This window comes from Serinus canaria, chromosome 2 (genome assembly GCF_022539315.1).
Source record: "Serinus canaria isolate serCan28SL12 chromosome 2, serCan2020, whole genome shotgun sequence".
Classification (NCBI taxonomy): domain Eukaryota; kingdom Metazoa; phylum Chordata; class Aves; order Passeriformes; family Fringillidae; genus Serinus; species Serinus canaria.
The window spans coordinates 142,817,385-142,825,214 of NC_066315.1; positions in this window are offsets into that span (position 1 = coordinate 142,817,385).

Sequence of the window (7,830 nt, forward strand, 5' to 3'; positions counted from 1 at the left end):
AAATGGATAGAAAAACAGCAATTCAGAGATAGCTGAAGGAGCAAAGATGCACTCTAATTTTAGCTGCTGATGAAGCACTATCACACCTAACTCCCTGTGTGGCTGTAAGTCTATCAGACAAGATTTGCAGTGATATCTAGACCTCTAAGGATAAGAGGTGTCAAGGGGGAGCTATTAAAGCATCCAAAGGACTTTCCCCTTTACCTTCTGTAAGATTTAGTGTTTTACCTGAATGGGTAATTTTTGCAAATCTTCCAGACATCTTTAAGACTCCAGATCCTGCAGCATCCAGGCCTATGCACTGCAGCAGGTCACTTCTTTCAGGAGTGGTGACACCCATGGGCATATTTGATGTATGTAGCTGGCAGGTAACTTGGGGCTTTCAAAGTGCTCCTTGTGGGTACCAGTGGTACATGCAGCACCTCATACTGCGTTGTATCTAAAGTAGCCAGATGGTGAGACTACTGCCCTCTATCCCAGCCAAAATATCTACCTTGTTAGGGCAGGAGCTAAGGGTAGGATACATCACACCTAACTTCAGCCCATTTAAAGCTAAATAGCTTTTAAAGTTTGTCTAACTTTCCTCTGAAGTAATAAAAAAAAATATAATTCAGAAAAGCAATTTATCCCTGCTATAATACTTCACTCTTTAGGTGGCCTGGGTCACCCACCAGAGATAGTTACTTGTCTCCAATGAGTAAGGGGACACAAGATAATGATCTCAGACAGTGAGTCAGGCTTTTTAGATCTTGATTGTCTTTTATTCAGGCATTAGATTCTTTTACAAAAAGAGACCATGCTTATCGACACAGAGACACTCTAGCTGAAGAAAGGCCACACACTTGTCAAGGTTATTTTCTGGTTTGTTTCTCCTGTTTTAGCAGTTATTTTAATAAAATGTTATTTATCTCATGGTTATGTTTATACACCATATGGACTATGCATTTATAATAGCTGGCTAAGAGGTAAACAAGGTCTTTTGTGTCAAGTGAGCTTCAGCTTGCAAGACAGGGCTGTGGCTGTGGTGGGTTGATCTTGGATACCCACCCAGCTGCTCCATCATCTTTCCTCAGCAGGACGGGTGACAAAATAAACTGGAAAGGCTCATGGTTTGAGATATATTGAGGGAGATTCCTTTGCTGATTACCATCATGCGCAGAACAGGCTTGACTTGGAGAAAAGTAATTTAATTTATTGTCACTTTCAATAGATTCAACTAGTGAGAAAAAAAGCAAAACTAAAACACTGTCCCCCAGTCCTTGTTCCCAGGCCTACCTTCCTCCTTCCACCCCTGGTTTTTCTACCCCAAAGGGTACAGGGACTGGGGATGTTGACACTTGTGTAGAGACAGGGCCCAACTTCTGCTCCTCAGGACACTTGTCTGCTGCCCTCAGCCCATCCATGGAGATTCAGCAGGAAAGGTGAACAGCTCACCAGAGCAGAGCTCCCTTTGAGTATCAATGCCTGCCATATCCACATGGTCCTTCACTCCTGCCTGGAGTTCCTCTGTTTGCAGAGAACACAGAGTTTGAGCTTTCTCAGTGCCTGAAATGACACCTCTGCCTTCTGGAGCCAGAAGCAGTTTTCTGCCCCTCTTGGCTTGGTAATTCAACACAGAATTCCATTGGAGCAAGATATATTCCTTTGGTTTAGTGCCTTGGAGAAGGCCCACAGCCAAATGGAGCCAGTGGTACAGACAGTGTTCAAAAAAACCCAAAAAACAGTTAAAAAGAGAGGCTGGAAGCAGTTATCCACAAAGACAGATGTCACTGAGTGTCCAATAGCTCCTTGAGCTGTCACTCAGCTGACATGGCCAAATGATGAGTGCCAGGTCCTTCAGCACACCTCACCTTCCCCAGGCTGGCCGTGACCTCAGTCCTGTTTATCAAGGGAGTGATTTACATGAATGCCTGATGGTAGCCAGGCTTCCCAGGGTACATCCCACATGAAGTCATTATCCTCTGTCTGAGCCTTCCTAATCACTATTCTACAGCAATCAATTAGGAGGTGACTAACGAGCAATTAGGCCTTCAGGAGAGTGGATAAACACTCCAAACACTAAGATCTGGCCTCGTGTAAGTATGTTTTGCAATCAAGAATGAAATTGAACAATGAAATTCTCTGAAACCAGAATTTGTCCTCGAGTGGAACAGTTCAAGGCAGATGAAGGTGGCCCTTGCTGGCACATAGAAAGGTGTTATCTCTGCTCAGAGGCTCTTTCCAGAAGTGTCAGTAATTTACTGAAAGAGTAAAGTTGCTTTGGAGCAGACAAGGTTTTAAAACACATAAAATTCTCAGTCCCCTAGGAACAGCAAGAGGGGAGCCAGCTCAACCTGGGTCCAGCACAGCTGAAAAGCTGAGTTAAAACTGTGGTGGCTGTCCAGCTCCCACTTCTGCTTGAAAAGGGATCTGGTGCCTCTACCTAAATAAGCTTCATTTGGCACATTTGGGAAGATATGAGGTCCAACTTTTCAGTTTTCCTTGGCTGTTTCAGATCAACCCATCTATCAACAGTTTGGTTGTGTGATGGAAGTGAAAATCATATTTCTACTTCTCAGAGATAAGCAAAATGGCTTAGATGGGTATCTTATTTAAAAAAAAGACACCCCCCCAAAAAAAAACCCCAAAACAATAACAACAACAAAAAAAAAAAAACCCAAAAAACAAACCAAACCAAACCAAAAAACCAACAAACCAGCAGGCCTGAGTGTAAATTATTTAATTTTTAAAAAAATTTAACCTAAATTCTGCCAACCAACATTAAAAGGGAAATTCAATAAAAACAAAAATTTAACTCTTGTTTTTTCTGGGTCTGGGTATTTTTCATAGTGTTTGATATTTTGCAGTTGAGAATGGCATTTCAACACACAACAGACCTACCTCTATCTGGGGAAAATGAAAAAACCCATCCAGGCAATTTTTGAAATGATGATGATTATTATTATGTTGACTTGATGAGAGAATCAAGGATGGAATCTCTTGCATGTTATTATAGTTTTCATTCTTTCCCTCTCTAGTGTTTTTGGTTGGTTGGTTGGTTGGTTGGTTGGTTGGTCAGTTTTTTATCATAACATGCAACTCCAGGGAATGAAACACACTTGGTCTAAAGCTCCCAGCTGCCTCAGTGCTTTGTGTGCTTTGAGTGAGGCAAATTGTCATCTGGGTAAATGCCACCCAATCTGACCCTTATTTCACTGCAGTCAGCAGTAAAGGATCAGGCCCAGGAGGAGTGAAGAGCCTAGAAATGAGATGCTTCATCAGTTCTTTGCAATAGATATTTCATATATTGGGCTGTGTCCTTTAGTGACCTCCTGAGGGCTGTGGAAGCAGCTGTCCCTGCAGGGTTCTTTGATGTCTCAGAGGTCTCTCCTCTTTAATTAACAGATGGGGACACAGAATGAAAGCGGAAACAAAGTTCAGCTATTTGTAAATTGTGAGTTTGTTTTCACTTTGTTTTCTTCTGCATTGTTTTGTTATTGTAATGGATGGCTGAGAACCCTGGTCCTTCTGGCTGCAAATCATGTACTGAAAGCAAATAGCATAAAAAACCAAGATGCAAAGCAACTGTCAGGGAGGTTTAGGCAATGTGTCATCCAGAGAAATGAAGAATTTTTTCAAGCATGAGAAAAGTTCTTGCACAAAGAAGATCCCAAGTGGAAGAGAGAGAAAGGAAGGGTTTGAGACTAAGAAATTATTTTTTTTTCTGAACCCTCTAAAGAGATAAAGCAAGGACAATTCTGGATTTGTTATTGATATGAAACAGAAATTATCTCTACTCACAATGTGTTTGGAAAGTACAGGTAGTGCTGGATTCCCTCTAGCAGCAATTTCTGTTTTAGCCAGTGGTATAAGAATAAAAATTTGGTACCAATAATTTCACAATAACCAGACTTGCTGCTTGGAGTTTTCATCTTGTCTTATTATTAGAGGATGAGATTTGCCAAAAGCCTCACAGAAAATTGCAAAAAGATACTGTAAGGGGTGAATCTCAGTTAGGAGGGTTCAAAAGATCCAGAGCCATGTCAGCAGGGCTTTGCAGAGGGATATTCTGTTTGATTGCTTGCTGCAGAAATCTGAGGCCTGAAATCCAGGAGGACTTTAAATTTAATAGTAAGATTAATGGGTACAGAGGCTCCATCCCCACATTTCACTGCAAAAGCATCAGGGTCTTAACCTCCACAAATCAGAGACAGATACAAGTGCATAGGCTTTGCCTTTCTCCTTGTACAGGGTAGGTAACACATCTGCAATGTGGGTGCAAGATTAGCAACTGCAGTCTTTGACTTCAAATCTCAAAGTATCTTGTATTTCCTGAAGCCCTAATACCCAGGATTGTTTTTTTTTTCTTTTCTTTTTGTAGTAAATGGGACCTTCTGAACATAGAAGAGAACTGTATATTGCTAAGATAAGAAGAATTAAAATTTCAATGCCATTATTTTTCCTTCAGTTTTAAAATACCTAGCTGCTTAAATTAGTTCTTTATTTTCCCACTCTCAGTCTCCTGACTCCTGAAGACCAGATAGAAGGATGAGAAAATCAGTCTCCTGACTCCTGAAGACCAGATAGAAGGATGAGAAAAGTAGGATCCTTCATGCAGAGAAGCTACAGAGCACTGAAACAGGAGTAGGTTAGTCCAGTGCTTGCCCCGCTCCTACTCTTCATTTGTTTCCTCCCGGGCAAAATGTCAGGAATCACTTATTTCTGCTTCCACAAACCCTCTTCTCTAAACCAAAGGCACTCTCACTGTAGAGGGTTGAAGAGATTTAATCTTCTTCCCTCCCTGCAGCTAACTGTGAGCTCTGACAGTCCAGACAGTTTCCTCATTGGGAAAGGCACTTAGCCTTGCACTGTGACTCTTTGCCCATCTAGAAGATAAATCAGTGGACTCCAGTGTGAACAGTGATTGTATTGGTATTGCTATTAATAGTATTTTACTGTCAGACTATCAGGCAGATGTCTCTTCTCCAATTATTTTTGGTCCTGAAACATATAGGCCACTTAAATTAGAAGAACCAAAATGATTGCTAAAATAAGGGAAAGTAAATAAAAAATCAAGGGATTCTTGCTGGCCTTGACTCAGCTTTGTGATATTACACTCCTGCTCCTTTTTGTTCATTAGAAATACAGGAGAAAATTTAATTGCCCAAACATGTCCTGTGGCATTAAGATATTCCTGAACTTTGTGGGTCAGTGAGTGTATTCAGCCCTTGTCTGTTGCTGATGACACACAGAGAAACAGCTAAGCATTTCTGATTGCATTAAACCCCTACATTATCCACCTTAAAGTGGGAGATAATAATACAAATCTGGAGGCTAGCTGAAAAGTCTGTGTCATACACAGTCATGTAAATGTAATCTTCTTGTCTTTCTTATTATGTATTTCATGCAATGTTGATGGTAAACACCAGATATTAATAATAAATTTTTATGAACTCTCAATTTTATTAGTTTGTACAAGATGTAGATCTTTCTTCCAGTCTGGATGATGTCAGGGTTTGTGTCTCATTATTAGCCTAAAAATGTATAGCTTAAAATTGAGTCTGATAGAACTATTTTTGAACACTTAAAATATACTGGACCACAATTTCCTGAGCTTCAAACTTCACTAAGCTTACACATTTCCCAACTCCCTTGAGAAAGAATGAAAACAAAAAGCCCCAGAATAATCCTGGCTTCCTTCAGGCATAAGCAAGAGGTGCCCACTTCAGGGAGCTGTCAGCCCAAATCTCCCATGTATTCTGGAAACAGACAGCTATCTCCATGAAAGCAGTGTTTTCTATCCACCTTATACACAATGGATTCCACCTGCGTTCTTGAGGGAAAATTGAGTCCTCTCAGTTCCTGCCTTACATTAAATCATTCAGCTAAGTTCCTACTGGATGTAATAAATCTGGAGGACCTCCAAGGAAAGTGGAGTTTGTTGAACACAACAACATCCATAGGCAATACCTACTTTCCTAATAAACATTGATCTTCCTAATAAAGGGAACATCAATGGCCACCAGACCCTGACTGTATGTACTGCTGTATTCTTCAGACCAGCATAATTTTGGTCTGGAACATCTAGAACTTCCCTAAAAATTCCCCTAAAACTTACCAGAGGGCAGAAACTCTCAGTAAGTAACCTGTGTACAGTCATCCTGTAGAGAGCAAGCAAAGTTAACAGTATGGACATGGGTTGTTCTGTGCCAGTCAGCCAGAGTACTAAAGGACAATTTTAGACAAAGGTGTTTTACTAGAATTGATGTAGCTGGGGCTTGAATAAGCCTCAGCTTCCTCCAGAGATCCCCTAACCAATGCCAGATGCAGATATTTTCAAGCTTCTCTTTTGTTGAAATCTAACTGTGGATAAATCAATGCAGTAACAGCATCTCATTTAAAAAATGTGGGCAGCACTTTGAGAGATTTCCATTGCCATGTCACCAGGTTATGATCTGCTTGTGATTTCAGTGTTCTGATTGTTTTTGTTTAAACCAAACAATTTTCGTATCTCTTTGTGACCTTGCCAAAGTAAACATGCCAGGGAAGAGGAAGGATCTCAGTTTGACAGATCAGCCTGCATGGCCATAGGAAATTGCTCTCAAACAGACAAACCTGACTTAGAGAATTGTTTGATTGTTTTGAAGTCTGCACTAGAAAACAGAACTTGATGCTTAATATAATATCTAAATTAAAAAGGAAAATAAAAAAGAATGCCCGGGACTATACTTCAAGGAATAGGAATACCAATCCATCACCACTGAATATATTTAGAAAAAGAAGTCTTTTTTTGCTAAGTTACTGTAAAAATATGAATTAATTTCTACCACACCTCCAAGCCATATGAAAGCCCATCAATGTATGTAAGTCAAAATGACTACTGCTAATGAGCTCAGTGGAAATATAGCTATGAATGTTTGGGATGTTTAAAATCTCAATCAAAGATCATGGCTCAAGCATTAAAAACTTTGGTTTTTTAAAATTATATCTGATGCTGCAATGTGGATAGTCTAGTTTAGAAATGGAAGATTAAATTCCAAGACCACTCAAACCTTCATATCAGGTAGATCTTTACCTCTGAAAATTTCATATTAATTAAGAATAACTTGAAACATATGCATTCAAAATTACAGATTATTTTGGAAAATAATGGCTTTACCTTGCTCAATTATCCCATGAAAAATAAGGATGAAAGTTAGCAGCTTCCTGCTCTGTTACTCAGATATATAGATCCTATCTCTTTGCCTGCATTGTCTTCAGTAATTCTATCTCATACTCAGATTGTTGGGTTTTTTTGTTCTCTCTCTCAAATTATTCAGTAACATTCACTTATTCAGTAGCATCATCACTTAAACACAAACATAGGCAGTCTCCTCTGGTTTCTGAAACAACACAAGTTTTTCTGACATTTAAAAGGAAAATATAATTGAAATTCCTTTTTTGATAATGACAAATGCAGCCAGTTTTGTAGTTCTTTCAGTTATTTTTCCCCAAAATTATCGGTTGACCTTTTAAGGCAATTACAATTAAAACTTAAATTTTATTGTTTTATTTTGAATAATGTTCTTGTAGCCATAACTGACTACAGTTCTGCAGAAGGCTTTGTTTTCTTTAGAACTAGTTTATTTTTTTTCAAGAGTATCAGTTGAAGTAATAAAAATATACTACTTTTTTTTTTTCTGTAAATCTCTCTTTTTTGTTGGTTTTGTAAAGAACTATCTCAGCAGCAGCTCAAATATCAGAGCGTTCCAAGCAGACATCATTTCATATGTAAATTAATTTGCCTGCTCTTCATTTATTCCAAATAATTTTTAAATAAAAATCTTGTGAAGAACTGAAACTGAATCTTAA